The sequence below is a fragment of the Scleropages formosus genome, chromosome 3, assembly GCF_900964775.1.
Source record: "Scleropages formosus chromosome 3, fSclFor1.1, whole genome shotgun sequence".
Lineage (NCBI taxonomy): Eukaryota > Metazoa > Chordata > Actinopteri > Osteoglossiformes > Osteoglossidae > Scleropages > Scleropages formosus.
Genome location: NC_041808.1, coordinates 12,635,828 through 12,653,680, shown reverse-complemented (window position 1 = coordinate 12,653,680; position 17,853 = coordinate 12,635,828). Strand labels below are relative to the sequence as shown.

The 17,853-nt window shown below is 38.5% G+C and overlaps 1 protein-coding gene across 1 annotated transcript in view; it reads left to right on the top strand.

Moving 5' to 3' along the window:
• tnr (tenascin R (restrictin, janusin)) overlaps positions 1-17,853 on the top strand; it is a 152,515-nt gene that overhangs the window by 66,552 nt on the left and 68,110 nt on the right. The window lies entirely within an intron of this gene.

Below are 17,853 nucleotides of genomic sequence, written 5' to 3'. Positions count from 1 at the left end.
TCTAGTAATGTTTTTTTTTTTTTTTTTTTTTTCTCATTTTTATCTTTATAAATCACAGATCTTACCTGTTGGCATAAATTGTTGAGGTCTCAGAAATTATGTTACTTACACAGGCCTTACACAAAAGTATTAAATTCATGAAAATCATTGCTGGTGTCATTATGATAAAAGTCCAGGCTGCTGCAATAATTAAGAGCGGTCATCTGGTTGGTTTCAAATTGCTCCATGCACATGTAGAATGCTACAGTGACAATGGCTTTTATGCTTGAAATAGCTTTTTTTATTTAAGATTAAGAAATGGTTTAAACTCAGGTTAATTAAAAATTTCACCTAATCCCCAGAGAAAACCACTAATATCCAGAAATTCTAAGCCCCATGAACAAATGCATCCCCCTCCTTAAGATATATGACAATTTATTCATTAAAGACTACATTTGTACATGAAAACACTAATTAAATGTAATCATTTTAGAGGGAAGTTCAGAAACAATTTTCATGGGCTCCTTGTAAATAGCACATAATCATTGTCTTCATTATGGCAAGCACCTCATTATAAGTTTGAAAGTGCTGACAAGTAATTTGTGAGCTCTGTATTTTTGGCATTAACAGAACTTGCCTTTGTTTTGTCATCTTGGCTTCTTGGAGCTGTAACTGTCAGTCACCTCTTTTCTGTTCTAGTGCCAACATGCACAGATGATGTCAAAGTATATTACTAAAATGATGTGACTGTTTCAATTCCTATACAGAAAAAAAAAAAAAAAAAAACAGAGCACCCTATTTTGCACAGAGTTTTTTGATCATTTACACAGTCATCCATTTCCGCACTGCAATACAATGTTTCATTCTTCATTGTCTCACTTTTCCGCTTTTTACTTGGTGATTTATGATACTGTAAAGACATTAAATATACCATATTTGCAGTATTACTATTATTTAGTCATTTATTTGACACTTTTCTCCAAAGCAGCTTACACTGATTTGCTGTTTTACACAACTAGGTAACTTTTTCTTGTATGATAGTATCTTTCTCAAAAGTAGTAGAGCAGGAGCAAAAATTTGAAACTGTGTAACACCCTAACTGTTACACTACCTGCTGCTTCCAGGGTGTTCTAGTTACATCCATTCAGCTATTTTAATGCCGTCGTTATTGCAAATGAGTTTACTGATAATACAAATGACTTAAAATTCAGCTTCTCGGGGTTTAGCTTTTTGAGGTTTTCTTTTACCTCTCTAAACGACCATTGTAATAACAATTTATGGATCCTGTGGTTCTTATCTCTCCAAAACAAAACAACACTTTCTCCGGTCCACGTGCAGCCATTTTAATGTTTCTTATCAAGAAAACCTTCCTCCTGAGAAATGGTTCCATATGCCTTCTGCTGTAACTCCAGGCCAACTGAGATGTGACATGATTGAGTATCCAGGCAACGCTGATGTCCTAATTGTAGCTTATTTAAGGCAGCAACTCCTCGCTGCACAGAAGTCTGATCAGCAGAAAGCCTTGAAGGCAGATCCTAGGGAGGTCTGTTGAGAGATTGTGGTTGCAGACAGTACTCTGTTTATTGGGGTGCTGTGTGGTGGCTATTAAACAATCAAGTTAAGATCTCTCAAAGCACTGCTTGAACAAAGCCTTTAACACAATATTCACTTGACAGTTAAAACTCCAAGTTAGTTTCAAGTCTTGGAATGTAACCTTCACAGGCCTTGTTCTTGTTTTTTGAGTGCTTATTAAACTGAAAAAGAAGAAGCAATGAAAAAATATCTTATTTTTAGTCACTCCAGATGCCAGTTTTCAAAAGACGAGGGGGAAAGAATGAAGGGTTTTTCTTCATATTTCCGAACAGTATATGAAGCCCTTTAATTGTACCAATAGGATACATAAATGTGTACATGAACATGGGAAACGTGTCCAGCTAAGGTGCCTAAATGAAAAACAGCAAGAAACAGACAACAAGGAAACCTTAAAATAAGTATTTTAAATATATTTTCAACATCACAGGAGTCATGGAGGTTGATTCCACTTTTTCAAGGTGGCATCAACAAATCTTCCCCTGTACTGAAGATTATAATAAATTAGGGATTCCCCATCTTGAAAAAGCTGAGACCTCTAGAATTTAGCCTAGGACACCACTTCAGAAGTATACACTGAGTGCACGATACAGTCCACAATGCAGTTAACCATTAATAGATGTACGTCTTGCAGTGTGAGGAAGTGGGAGAAATAATAGCTACATTGTTGAAAGATTAAGTACAAAATTATCAGAGGGTTATCAAAATGATCTTTTTTGGACTGTATTGTTGTCATGTAATACTTGTGCTGCAAGTAGAGACCTTTTTTTTTCCTCTTCACCTCATTGAAGCCCTTCTGCAACTCACAGGGAGGTCCCCCTGTGAAAACCATTGCACTAGGCAATGTGTCTTTGAGACAAGGAGAGGTTGCCCATTGTCTTAGCAAGTAGAAAGCATTTAATGCTTTTGTTACAACCCCAGCTTGTCTAGGGATGTGTGTAACATTAAACCGTGTAGACAGTGGACTGATTTGGAAAGAGAAAACAAGAATGAAGAAACAAAGACGTGAATGCAAGTGTGTGCTTTACTGTACACAAGTAAGAGTATGGTATCTGAGGCTAATTAGTCCTTGCATAAAGTTACATGAGGAAAAGTAAAATATTAACATATAATATTAATATCTAATGGAGTAAGACCTAACCTGACTAACTAAAACACAACATAACATTAATTAACTTACACTAATTAGCAATAACCGAAATTCAAAGGTGGCACTTGTTCCTTGGCTTAGTGTTTCTAGACAATCAACAACAAACCTACCGTATGCGTGTGCAAAGGTGTATGTCACATCACAGTCTCACCTGTTCAATATTCCCTAGGATGCACAAAATCACAGTCAACACAAAATGCATGGATCTAATTGTCTGGAGGCAAAGCAGTGATGATGTTGCTAATGAAGAATGGCTGAAAAATGTACCAATAATAAGTTGGGTACCTGCATGGAGAGTAAAGGAGTGAGGGCGACAAACAGGAAAGAAAACAACACACACATAGGGATGTAACAGCTTTCTTTCCACTTCTGCTGGACCCAAACGTGGTGACAAATTGGATGTGCTGATGCGTTTCTAGTTTTTGTCCTGAGACACTGGCTTGTCAGGGTGCACCATCCCCTGAACCAGTAGCAGACCTTTGGTACTAATGTCCAACTTTCTGTGTCTGGATATTACATTAACCATACTACCAGTCTTGTCCTGATGTGACACTTAGGGTGAAGGAATGAATGAGATTAAGGATGCAGGCTTTTAACCTTAGTGATTTGTGTTACTGTGATACCTTTAACAACTTACTTAACCTGATATGTTAATAAAAGCTGACCCACAAAAAAAAGTCTGAAACTGAATAGCAAGCTTAGTAAATAAGAACAAGTCTTTCATCTAAATACCAAATAGTCATTTAATATCTGTAAATATATATATATATATGTTTAATAAAGGAATGTTGAGTCATTTTTTTCTAAAGGTTAGTGAGTTACCTTTCACATTTCATCTGAAAATGTGTATTCTAATCCCTTGGAGATGGAGGTTAATAAACAGGATAGGGGATATTCTATGCATTGCTGTCAATTAATATAAGAACTGGATAATCTATTTTTGTCTTTAGAAAAGAAACTGATTCCTTTGGAACAGAATTATAAGTCATAACTCCCCCAACTTAGAGATATGCAACTGTAGGAAGCAACGTTCACCTCAAAAATTCTTCCTCCAGTCTTGTTCAGGGATCAAATGATACCAGGAGTGTTTGTGTAAAAATCCTTGAACTCATGGGGGCCAAGAAGTAACCATTAATATCTTATTTGACTGCCAAGAGAAACTCCACAGATACTTCAAGAGCTCTTGAGAGAACATTCTGTCACCATCAATAATGGAAGAAAACTCGTCTATTCAGGACCAGACAGCAACTGAATGGCTCCGCTTTTTATGTAAATTTTCGATTAACTTCTCAACGTGTGGGTGTAAATGCTCGTTTGTTTAATTGTGTTCTGTGGGACTCTAATAAGGATGAAATCTGTCTCGAACGCCGAGAAATACAATGATTACCAAAGCAAATGTTGGAGATCAGACAGCTGTTGTCTCTTAGATATGGTTTGGAGCTAAAGCTATGAAAATATATTAGTATTTTTGCCTTCTTGCATTGTTTCCTTGTCAATTGTGAATTTTATACTAGAACTGTGTCCCCCAACCACCAAGAATACTCATTTATATAGAACTGCCAAGGACTGATAGGAGAAACAGTGTGACCCTCAGTACAGTAGTCAGTCATACATGATGTTGTCTCCAGGCATATGAAGAATAGTCTTCCCTCCCTTAGTGGAAGGAAATCAGTTTGTTCCAATACCATGGGCACTTGGTCAATATTAGAAAAAATCAGACTTGAACTATGATCTCTGAGCACAAAGAAAAATGAATAAACCGGGGGATGGACAATCATGGTCTTTGGCTTTTCAGTGTTCCCTAGCACTCACATGTTTTACTAAGGTAACCATTTGTATGGAGAATAGCATCACCTGGCTTTTGGAGGCCAGAATTAACTGCTGGAAGGTGGCCCAGGCACTAAATTATTTACACTTGCAAAAGCCAAGTGATGCTGTTGTCCATCCAAACAATGACTGAGTGATGAATTAATTCAGTACTGTGAAAAATGCAAACGTGGAGATCCCTGTGGTCTATGGAGAATTATGATTGTCTTCCCCTGCCCAAACCAGCTGAGCCCTTCCAGACCCAAGTGTCTCGCTTCAGCTGCTTGCAATCTCTTAGCAAATTATAGGTGTACATGGCTGATTCCCTGCAATTTCCTTTAATTTTTGACAATTCAGAGCTGTACTGCCTAAATGTTTTCCTGTTTAGGATCCATCTGTAAGTGTAAAAGTTATAAGAATAATAATAAGAAGAAAATACAGCAAGGCAAGCTTACGGAAATGTTCTTAAAAATGAAAATGAGAACTTGCTGATAGCTTTTAATAACTTGAGTTTTTTTTCTCACGTTTTGAATTGTCGTGTTATTAAGTATATTTTTTCACAGCAACCCTTCACAATGTTATGTGAGTGCAGCAGTGGATTTCTGTTAGAAATTGAAGAGGCTGAAAGCCTTCTGATGCCATTTTTCATTACCTAGTAAATTTGGATGTCATACTTCATTGGGTTTTCTATTGATGTTTTTTCCACTTTAATTTTTTTTTTTTGTTTTATTTTGTTCTGTTTCTTTTGGAGATAGTGGTATCTTATATTCCAACAAAGTGCTTATGAACAGAAAATTACAGTACCAGCTTTTATTTTTGTTTATTTCTTTCTTAAAATGATCTTTAGCTTGTTTTTCTTATGATCTTATATTAAGAATTTCAGCATATTTATGGAAATATATGCACCATACTGTATATGCCCAAAGAATCTCAAAGGTATTTGGTGTATATGCGTGCCATAAAGTGACATCTTACTATGTCCAGAAATGCTATTGAATTTCCAGACAGACAGTTTACATTTTTTTTTTGCCACACTTGTTTTTAACCGTGTATTTTTATTACTATTGCTTCTTGTTCCATGTCACTGTACTTTCTGCACTATCTGATGCACTAACGCTCTGAGCCAACACGATGGGAAGAGCACAGTGGAAAAATAAATTGAATTGAACTGAATTGAATTGATTGCCGCAGGCATTGGAAAATATCGCCACCCACTGTGGTCTGCCTTGCAAAATAATATTTAAGAAAAAAATGCAAATAGCTGGAGTAAAAGAGGGGGTATTTTTGACAGTGATATAGTGCTTTTGAACGTTGCATTTCATGATAGAAACAAATTATTTTCAATGGTGCATTAAATGTGGTAAGCTTTATAAATCCACACCTAGCCTGCTATCTGCTTGAATAAAATATTGTTTCCAGTGTTCTGTATGATGGACTAGCGTATCTTCCGCCATGTACTGTTCTTTGTACCCTATTACTTCCCTATCTTGCTTTGGGACACTGCAAGCCTGTTTGAATAAGTGGGTGCTGAAAATGGATGGAGGTGTAAATGGATGGCCACATTGATGGTTCATTGGATAGTCCTCTACATTAAGTGTTAAGATTTCAGTCTTGTTTTGTTTTCTTTTGTTTGGATGTTTCTGAGTGCCATGTCATATGCAATTCTTGATGGGCCTAGCGCTGTAGGTGAAATCAAGGTCAAATCAGTAAGGTACATCACGGAGAAATGCCATCAAAAACAGAATCTGCCACAATTCAACATACAACCATGTCATTTCACTTCAGGGTGAGTGATGACTCATTTCCATCAATGATGCTAAGCTATCTAGTGTTGCTGAAATGTCATTCCGAAGGTTTTGTGTTCACTTGTCATTCTCACACAAAGACATACAAGAGCAACATGTCATCTCAAAAGTTGCCTGCTCACTTTTCAAGTTTTTTCCTTTCATATTGTTCAAAAAGATAACTGACAAAAAAAAAAAACAAATCTATTACGTAAAGGTTGGGGGGGGGGGGGGGGTGTGTGATGGTGCACCGGGCTTGACCAGGTCTTGCTCTCCGGTGGGTCTAGGGTTCAAGTCCCGGCTGGGATGCCTCTCGATAGACTGGCATCCCATCCTGAGTGTCTCCCCTCCCCCTCCAGCCTTGCGCCCTGTGTTGCCGGGTTAGGCTCTGGCCCACAGCGGCTTCAGCCAGTGTGTGTGTATTAGGTCAAGGAGAACAAAAAAATTCTTGACGGCTAAGCCTTAGCCAAAGTAATGTAAAAAATACTATTCCAGGGTTTTATAAAAATTTCAAGCAAGGTTTCTCCAATAGAAATGCTCTATTTAGAGATAATTTCATATCCACCTATTTGATATATTTTTTCGATTTTTGCGGTAATCTAAATGTTGCACCTGATTCTAATAGAGAAGAAAGTCACTGTTAATCTCTGCGAAGTCCATAACGCGTGAAGAAGTGTTTACATGAGCACTCAGTTCCCCTCACCAGCACTCTCCCTGCCTAACTCCCTCTGCTTGCTGCCAAGTGCATATCCCTAATGAACACAATAAATAAGCCTGCAGTCTTTGTTTCTGCAAAGAAAGTGGGACTGGATCATCATCAAAACCACCTTAACCCAAGGAAACTGAACAGCAGCGATATGTCTGTAGAGAAATCATTAAAGCTTTTTTTTGTGAAATGCAAATAATTAACTCTGTCTGGCTGCTGTGGCCCTTCTGAAGTAGCCTGATTTTGCACACACTACATCTGTCAACCAGCCTGACTGCATCCCTTCTCCTGCTGCTGAGCATCCATTAAATAGCAGGCGTTAAGGCAGTCAGGGAAACATTACTCTTCAGGGGAATTTGAATCTGTATTCCACAAACTTTGTTTAAATAGATTTTTTCATTGTCTCAAACCTAAAGAAACACATTTACAATGGCAGATTTGCAATTACTAATTTTAGAACCAATGGGATCCAGCTGGGCCAATAAGTAGTAGGTAGAGTTGCTTTGCACTTGAAGAACCTGGTTTTGAATGCGTAATCTTTCTGAAGTACTCTTGAACAAGGTACTAATTTATTCTAATAAGAAGTACGTAGCTGTATAAATGAGAATTACATTGTAATTGTAAATAGCTTAGTATACAATAATAACATTGTAAGTTCCGTTAGAGGGGTGTTAGTTAAACTAATAACAATCAAAGCAAGTAGACAGACTATCGCAGTGTTCAACTAATTCTTATTAAAAGTGCAGGGTAGTGTAAATATATGTATTCCAGTGCAATGTATTATCTGAGTGGCTTTGTTAACCTTGATGCAAACGACTCAAAAACTAAAAAAGTTGACAATTTTATTATTGTTTATAAGTACAGAGTTCACCAGAACACATACAGTATATAAAGTATTTCACATGAGTTAATCACATTTTCCATCTAGCTTAATTTGAGTACTTACCGTTATTAATTTTAGCTTAACTTGAGTACTCACCTGTATTATTATGGTTTATGCTGCCTGCTATGCTTTCTGCCTGCATCCTTGGTGCATGTTGATTAAAGCTGAATCAGTGTCGCTGCTCTAGACACTCAGCAGGCCACAATGTCAGAGGAACCTTTAAAAATTTAATGAACGACTCAGAGTTGAGGCATACATTGTCTCTTATCTCAGCTTATTTATTAAAGCATGCATAACCTTGATAGGGGGCTTCATTGTTCTCATTAGAAAGATGTTTATTAAACTGTTACACTTGGACAATAAAAGAGACATCCTCTTGGGCAAGTAATTCCAAAACCATCTATTGCTCTGTAGTGGGTAATATGTCACCACCCCCTACACACATATAGCATCTGACTCGTCAGTTTTTAACCAAGATCATGATTTAACTGTTTGCTTTCATCCTCTCTTCACAGTAAATCATACCTTGGCAGGGGTGAGGACTCTGTATCAGTGTGATCTAAAAAATAGGCAGTAACAATAATATGTGACATTTTAAGGAAAAAAGAACATTTTTTTTGTTTGGTTTTTTTTTTTTTTTTTTTTGGGCTTTTCCTTGGAGGAGCAGTGGCACAGCGGGCTTGACTAGATCCTGCTCTCCAGTGGGTCTAGGGTTGGAGTCCTGCTTGGGGTGCCTTGCAACGGACTGGGTGCGTCCCCTCCCCCACCAGCCTTATGCCCTGTGTTGCCGGGTAAGGCTCCACTTCTCTGCGACCCCACTTGGGACAAGCGGTTTCAGACAATGCAGTTGTTTTTCCTGAGTCACGGTGATCAGAAGGGAAAGATTACAAAAGGGCTACAAGGCACAAATTCATGCTGTTTTATGTTACTTTTCCTGTGAAGCTTGTATCTTCCATTACATTTCTTGAACTATGACAGCATTCAGACATTCTCAACTTGTAATCAGCACAAGGTTTTTGCCACCCATCAGTGGAAACCACACCAAACACAGTTAATATTTACATAATGCTGTCATTAATGAAGTCTCATAATTTAGTTTCTAATTAAAGTCTTACTCAAGACAATACTTAAGGACACAACAGTAGAACCCTTCGTGAAACTTGAACCAGCAACTTTCAGATTAAAAGTTTGTGTTCTTCAGCACTATGCCACCTGACCAAATGAGAGGTAGGTTTGCAGAGAGTAAAACTGTTGGAAATCCGGTGTAAAAACAAGGGTAATGAATGATTACAGAATAATTATTTTGCATTTAATTCAGCTAATATATGTGAGGAGAATTAGCCAGAAACAAGCTTGATCTCTAAGGTATGCCGGATGCTGCTCCAGGCCAGGAAACCTTGGGGGTCCCAGCTCAGCTGAAAGCTGATTGATTGGCCATCAGTAACCAGAACGAGGAGACTGTATTTCACACTTGGGAAAGAGCCTCCACATAAACTTACTGTCGGTTACTTTTGTCCTTGGCCGCTAAACACTCCCTGCTGGATTAATCTACGGCTGTAGAAATGAGCAGTGCCAACAGATTTGGCTGGGCGGCTGAGTCCTGCTCATGTATATTCTTTAAAATAATGTATTCCGCTCACTTTGATGTCACAATAGCTCAAACAGATGGATGCCCTATTTAGATTTTTACAGTTTTTATCTGGAGCCTATTTAGATAAAGCTTTATATCTTCTCATGAAAAAATATTCTGTAATGCAGTGTGAATATATTTTATCTTCTTTATGTTTCATGATAATTATGTTACAGTAACATTCAAACTGAACGGTAATTTTTCTTTTCTCTTATTGTTATCATTTTGAAAAGCCAAAATGTGTTCTGGCTTGAACAAATGAAAAAATTAAGCTATTATGAAGATGCAAATCAAATCTCATTAGCTGTTTGACATGAATTAAGGGCCTAATGAGCAGTGATTTCTATAGAAGACTCTGTTTAATTTGACCTTCTTAGCCCCTCCAGCCCACAGAATTTTGATAACTGGATGTAGTCTTCAAATTAGCATGGAAACCTAATGTGAAATGACATTGGTAAGTCTGAAAAAATGGTTCTCAGGTGACAAGTCCAAGGAGAAGCGTGGTAATAACCAGCAATAAAAAAAAACATTCCACCCATAAAATTGTACGTTCTATAATTCACTTTGGATAAAGCCATCTGCTTTTAATATGAATAATAAAAATAATAATGTCTGTAGTAGAAGTCTTCCAGTCATAAAAACTTCAAGATTTTCCTAGTTTGTTTACGAATAGGAAATGTATCTTTACAAATGAATATTGGACCTAATTAAGATTAAGTGATCGTTCAACTAATTAACTCTTCATTAAATAATTAATTAAGAAAAGCTGTTAGCGAAACATAAAAAACTCAGAAAAAAGTAGAAAAAAGAGAGAAAAAAGAGAAAAATGTCAGAAACTTCAACATCAATTATTAAAATGTGTTCAGATTTGAATGAACAGTTTAATTAAGTCCAATTTAGAGATCCACTGAAACAAAGACACTATACACAATGGGTTCCCAAGGTTACAGTAGAGAACTTTACAATGAAGCAGTTTGGGTAGTCATTAAAGTAGAAAAATAAGCAAGACTGTGCAGTGTATAAAATGAAAGTGCAACAATATTCAGAAGCTCCTTCCTAGTCATATATCAGATACAACTTGTAGGAGAAAAGGTGTTCAACAGCATGTTCACGGAAGACTGACAGCGTAATTTTACATTTCTCCGTGTCAGTCACGTTGAAAGAAAAATGTAAAAAATGGTTTTGCTTCTGAAATGTGCTGCGGATTACAATGGATGGATTTGTGTGCCTTGTTTGAATCACGCTGGAAGTTCAATTGGAAATGCTGCTAAAAGACCTCCCGTCAGCAGTGCGGCGGAAAACTGCCGTTCTTCCGCAAAGCCGTTTTCTCGTCTGTGAGTCAGACGCCTGGCCACCTGTAAAATAGGGCCTTTGTGAAAGTAGACATGTTTGTTGAGAGAGAATACAGGCACCGCAGCCAACCTCAATCCCTCAAGTTAAGAACTCTGCCAAGAAGCAAGCTGCATGCTGGGCTGAAACGAAATGTTTTTCTATGAGGCCAATGTGCATGGAAGCAAAAGGTTCAGTCCATCACAGCCTGACGCTCATTCTTCCCTCTCTGTCGGCAGGAGCACACATTCCAAAGGAAGACCAATGGCAGGTTGTCACCTGCTTCGCTCTTGCTTAAATGGCTACACTTTGCCATGTTCTGGGGTATCTGTAAGATTCTGGCCATTGGTCCAAACAGACCACCTGAAAACAGACCAGGGTGCAACCTTTCTCTGATGCATAAAGACATCAGTGCTGCTGGGTTCATAGATTTTACCATGTTCCTGTTGAGTGTGAAATGAGACTTAAAATTGCATTAAAAAGCCAGTGCCATTAATTAATCATGTTCTACCCTAGTGACAACTCTGGTTAAGGTTTCTGGGCTAGTTAAATTCCCATGTAGCCCATTATACTGTCTTTACCTTTGTGTTGCACTTCATTATGGATAAACAGACAATTGCGTGACCTGCAGAACAAAACTGATGGCAAACCGCAATACTGCCTGAGGATGTCTGGAAACATAATATAAATATGTTGTATAAAATACAGCAAATCCCCGCTGAAAAAGTATCGATCATTTTTATTTTTTTTTTGTGTTCAAGACATGTTGGTTGCATTACAATAAGTCCAAGAGTTCAATTCAAAAATTCATGGAAAAAGTAATCAGCTCCTGGATCCACCGAACAGGACAAGGCAAGATTTTGACATAAGGGATAGGGAAAGGTTTACTGGAGATTGTACCACTATACAACGCAGGATTTAAGGAGTCTCTGGATCTGGGTCTTGGATGTCCATTGTACAAGGAAAGTGTTTCAATAGGAGTTCAATGATGAAGGGATGTAGTACAGATGAGTTTTAGGTAAATGTTCCATTCCCCTGTCTTGCAATGGACACAGGATTCATGAACAGATGTGTCAGAACTGGAAATAATAAGATCACACTAAATAAATAAACCAAACAAAATAAAACTATTGGAAAGAGCACAAGAAGACCAATATGTTAGGTAAAAGCCAATGAGTCAGACAACAGAGAAGAGTCTAAACACTCCCAAGGTGTTGTAATTTATTGAAACTGAAATCTGTTTTGACAGCCTCTGCAATAGATTTACAGTACATTTTGTAGGTCTATTTACTTAACTGTCTTTGTTTGATAGTGCACATGCAGTACTGACTCTCCCACATTAGTGTTTATTGCAAGCCTGTTAATTTCAGTGGGGGCCCCTTTGATTCACATTAGAAGACTCACACCCCCGCTGTAGCTAACTTTCCTCTACATCCCTCTTTTATCCATTTAGCAAGTCTCTGTATTGTGCATGGCATTCTCTCAATAAATGATTATAAAAGCAAGGCTTTCACTGCCAACAAGGTTTTCTTTATACCAAAGTACACACAGCCTATGTCTGAAATTGGCAGGGTTCCCAGACTTAGAATAAATTCCCAATGTCTGTAAAATCGTCTTACCTTTAAATTTGGATAATGTGGTCCTGATCTAAATTTAGAAGCTTTAAATATAAGTCGTTAAAGAAGCATATTATTTTCCAGAATGAATCAATTTGTTTTGAGAACTGTTTCCAGCAGAATATGCGGAAATATCATAACTGTTATGTATGTACAGTATGTGAATAAATAACTACGGGTGAAAAGAAATGTTTTTTTTTTTTTTGCTTTGTTGATAGAAATATACTGAATAAAAAATACAGAATAAAAAAGTAAAGTTTATATAAAAGTTTATAAAAACTAAAGTTTTTAATATCTTCAAATATACTGCTGTTAAATGTTGAGAATAACTTTTATACGAATATAATAGGATATATCCAGTTGTTCATTGCCTAGTTTACCACTCTAAATTAAGTTGCACCTGTTGACTTTATATTAAAATACTTGCTCTTGGGTAATTACACTGGCATTATTGTCACGATCCCTGACAATTAGACTCAGAATGAACGTAACAGGGGTCTCCCCAGAGCCACTCCTGAACTCTATAAACACCAAATCCCAGCACTATAAACAGAGTGACAGACAAACATCTAGTTGCAGATTCTTGATAAGGTCTTTATGGCATTCCATAGTGATTCCATAGCGATTCCATGTGATTCCATAGTGATTCCATAGCGATTCCATAGCAACTTCATAGTGATTCCATAGTGATCCCACAGCAATTCTATAGCGACTCCATAGCAATTCCAAAGTGATTCCATAGTGATTCCATAGCAATTACACAGTGATTCCAAAGTGGTTCCATAGTGATTCCATAATGATTCCACAGCAATTCTATAACAACTCCATAGTGATTCATATCGATTCCACAGCGATTTCCACTCCGTGTCTACTCACCGCTTCTAAAGTGCTGTTCAAAGTGTGTTTGTGTTCTAATGCTGATCTCCAGTCCCGTGCGCATCCGTCCTCCTTGCTCTTGCCCCAGTCCCGTGTCCCTGTCCGGTCTCGGTCACATTTCTGTGTATTCAATCAGTTTCCCTTACAAGACACTCTGCACGTCCTCTACTTCTGTGCGGTATCATAGCTGTTCTTAGGACTACACTCTTCTGCACAGAGACTTCAGATATTGTTCCCGGAATCTGTTGAAGCCACTCTCCCAGGTTGGCCATCACAGTCCCGAGTGCTCCTATTACCACTGGGATCACTCTGGACTTCACCTTCCACATCCGTTCCAATTCTTCCTTCAGGCCGTGGTACTTCTTGATCTTCTCATATATAATCCAGATTTACTGGCATGCACATTATTTTATACTTTCTGCTAATGTAATGCACACATTGTATCTTCTATGAGATGTACGTCATATTGGAGAAAAGCGTCTGCTAAATGATACACGGAAAATGTAAGGAAAACAAGAACAATCTCGCAAGAGTACAGCAATCGATCTAGAGATGAAATTGAAAATAATGAAGTACTAAGTTAGACAAAGATTATCATCTACAGCACGGGAACCAGGTTTAGCTGTATCGACTATAAATACGGTAGTGAAGGATGCTGCACATATAAAGGCGCATGTGACAGGAACAGCTAACATGAAGATAATAATAATGAAGAAATGTAATGGTGCAATAACTGAGATGGAAAATTATTAATGTTACAATGCTGAATGATGGGGGAGGAGGGGGAATCTGACACATATAACTTTTGATTTACGTAAGGGGTTAAAGAGCGGTCTATTTGCGTAAGTCGAGTGGTGTCTGTATATAGATATATATATATACACACACACACGCACACACACACACACACACACACACACACACACACACACACACACACATATTCATTCTACTTTTGAGAACATCACCCTTTTCGTCCGCATTTGGATGCACAGCAAGACAGTCAGTGTCTTGACAGTTATATAATAAATCGACTCTAATAATCATGATGCAACAGTTATATTAATTTTCAGTGTTTAATTTGTCTGTGCATGCAACTACATGTAACAGATAACAGATAACAGATATACCATGATGGTGGTGGTGATTCCATTGTTAATGTGGAAACACATTTGGTAGAATAAAATTGTAATAGCACTAAATGATTACTCAGGATAAGTGGTTATTGAAAATGGAAAAATGGATAATGATCATTGTAACAAAGAATACAAAGATCAAAACTTCATTGCACTGTAGAGAGGGGGTGCAGTGGTGCAGTGGGTTGGACCGGGTCCTGCTCTCTAGTGGGTCTGGGTTCAAGTCCCACTTGGGGTGCCTTGCAACGGACTGGCGTCCCGTCCTGGGTGTGTCCCCTACCCCTCCGGCCTTACGCCCTGTGTTGCCGGGTAGGCTCCGGTTCCCCGTGACCCCGTATGGGACAAGCGGTTCAGAAAGTGTGTGTGTGTGTGCGTGTGCACTGTAGAGCAATGTGTGTCTTTTCGTTATGGTAAATTTACAGTTGCACAGAAATTGTGTTTTTGCAGAAGTACACACACACACACACATTTTCAGAACCGCTTGTCCCATACGGGGTCACGGGGAACCGGAGCCTAACCCGGCAACTCAGGGCGGAAGGCTGGAGGGGGAGGGGACACACCCAGGACGGGACGCCAGTCCGTCGCAAGGCACCCCAAGCGGGACTCGAACCCCAGACCCACCGGAGAGCAGGACTGTGGTCCAACCCACTGCGCCACCGCACCCCCTGCAGAAGTACAATGAAGGCAAACTGCAAAAGACACAATTTTAAGTTTTGCTCATACACACATCAAATATTTTTAAGAAAAGAAATCATCTTTGCACCATGCCAGCAGAACATTAAAAAGGAAAGCATTGCAGGAGGCAACCACACTTTCAAAGCCTCCTTCATATTCACTGAAACAGCTCAAGGCCCAGTATAAGCACAAACTAGAGAAGTCCAGATGCATATTCAAGGGTTTCACAGACTTCAGCCAAATCCTGTTTTGTGAATCTACCTGACAACATCCAAAATGCTGTTTCTATGTGATTATGCAAGTGCTGAGGGACATCTTGCCATGACAGCCCCTTCCTTTAGATTTGGTGAGTGTTGTAATTATACTTCAGTATTTCACCAGCTCCCAACTCCTGAATTTTTGTGTCAGTTACATCCCGTAGTCATTTGACAATACATTGGGTTTACTCAAAAATATACCAAGGTACATCACTGTTGTCTAGTTACCATTCAGCCCGTCGCTCCTGAACTGCAGAAAGAGACAGGCATCGTCTAGGATAGAAACGCATCCACTCGTGCTGCTGAGCTTCCGCCCTATATTTCAGTCTTGCACTGACTCATCATCTACTGTTTGTGTCTGTATACAAAAAAAATCACTGATATATCAGTGTAGTGACCAAGGTTTTCAACAGCAGGGCAGCAAAACCCAGTGATCTCAAGGCTTGTCAAGATATAACTCTGAGGACACACTGGAGAGGGGTTCTGATCCTTTAACCAAAGACCTTGCAGCAGGATTTGCCCATTGCAGCAATGAGTCGGCAAATAAATGACGGCGACGCAGAAAAAAGCAATCAGACAAATCAAACGTCTCAACTGTTCTTGGTGGCTTGTCGTGCCTGGGAGTGGGTGTATTGATTGGGTCGTACATTTTGATCATCACTCATCTAAGCTCCTGCTGTTTCTCAGGCTTCATTCATGTAATACTGCGACACAAGTAGCATTAGAGACTCAGAAAGCACCCCCACCCACCCCCCAAGAGTCTAATGGTAATTGCTTTTACAGAACAAAGGTACGAATGCTTTTTGCAGATCCCTCTGCATTAAGATAGTCTGGTCTTTCAGATCAGTCCTCCAAAACCATTAAAGCATGCTATAATCACAATTTAATGATTGTGCAATAATTATAGACTACATAACTAAAAGTCTATATGACTTTTTTTAATGGATAGGTTCAGGTTATGGAGAATTGCAGCTAATTGAAAACCTATTTGGTGTGAGCAGCATTCAGAATGAGCAGTGAACTGTGTGACAAAAGGATATTACAATATGTACTCTATGCACTCATGACAGAGCCTGGCATTTGTCTGGGCTACTGTTTATATGAAGTTAACTAAGCTAAAACTAGACAACCGTACCTTTCACGTTAAATAACCTAGTCCGCTTGGGTTCTGGACACTGCATGGAGCTTAATAAAACACACACAGGCAATGATCAGAGAGGGAATATCCTGGGAGAGGTTTCCATTTTCTTCTTGCATGTCCATCTGAAATGAAGTTCTTTCCAAGTGCACTCATTTCAGATGGCAATGTTCCACTGCACAGTACACCCATTAGACTCCACTCCAGGGGTACAGCAGTCTCAATGTTGAATTTCAAATAGCTATGGGGGGTCTTATAAGAAAACTCTAAGTAATGTAGTCATTTGCTAAGGCTAACGGTAAGGAATAGAGATGAAAAGGTAGCAAACACTGACATGGGTTATACTTGTAGAATTAAACTGGCAGGCAACAAAGACTGGATGACCCATAAAAGATACTACCATCAACTACAAAAAGAACATAGCACAGAGTGGTCTACAGAGGGGTGGTGGTGAAATCAGAATGCTGCAGAAGATACAGTGACATAGGGGCATAATTAACGGCATGAAGATCAAAACAAAGTAACAGTAAAACTGTAAACTGCTTTGGATAAATAGAAGGGATAGCAAACAGTGTACCTTTAAGAGCCGTCAGCTTATACTTTAAAGACCCGGGTTGAGATTCCCACTCCAGCTGCAGTAACATTGATAATGAAGGTACTTACAATGAATTGCTCACATTAAAGTTCCCTAGCTTGTATAAATGGTTAGGTCATTATAAGCAGCCTAGTGTATAAACTTTATACATTTCTTTTGAGATATGCATCAGCTAAATGATTAACAATAACAATAAGAACAGTGATCTAAAAAGCTAAACAGCCAAATAAAATATGAACAAAGAAATCAGGTACATTTTCTGGGTAGCATGTCTTCTCTCTGACATCAGTAGGCCTCTAAAATCTCTGTTCAGGGTCACTCTTTATGTGATTCTCATTTGTACTGTAGTTACTCTCTAATCATTAGCTTGTAATTTGTTCCCTGTAATTTATACAGCCAACTGTCACTTATTGAGACAGCTCTTACATTACAAATCAGATCATAAATTAATCATTAGAGGCAGTCAGTAAATAGTTTGTAAACAAATACTGTAAAAAACAAAGGGTGTCTGGTGGCGGTAATGGCTTGGAGGGTTTGCTACCTCTTGCTCTCTATGAGCAATAATATATCAACAAAATAGAAGGAATAAAGAAAAGGGTCCTTTGGTGCAATAAAAACAAGAAAATATAAGGGAAAGCATTGGAAAGAATATAATTGGACTTAAATGGTCACACCTGGGCTTGTTTCCCCTTACAAACTATCA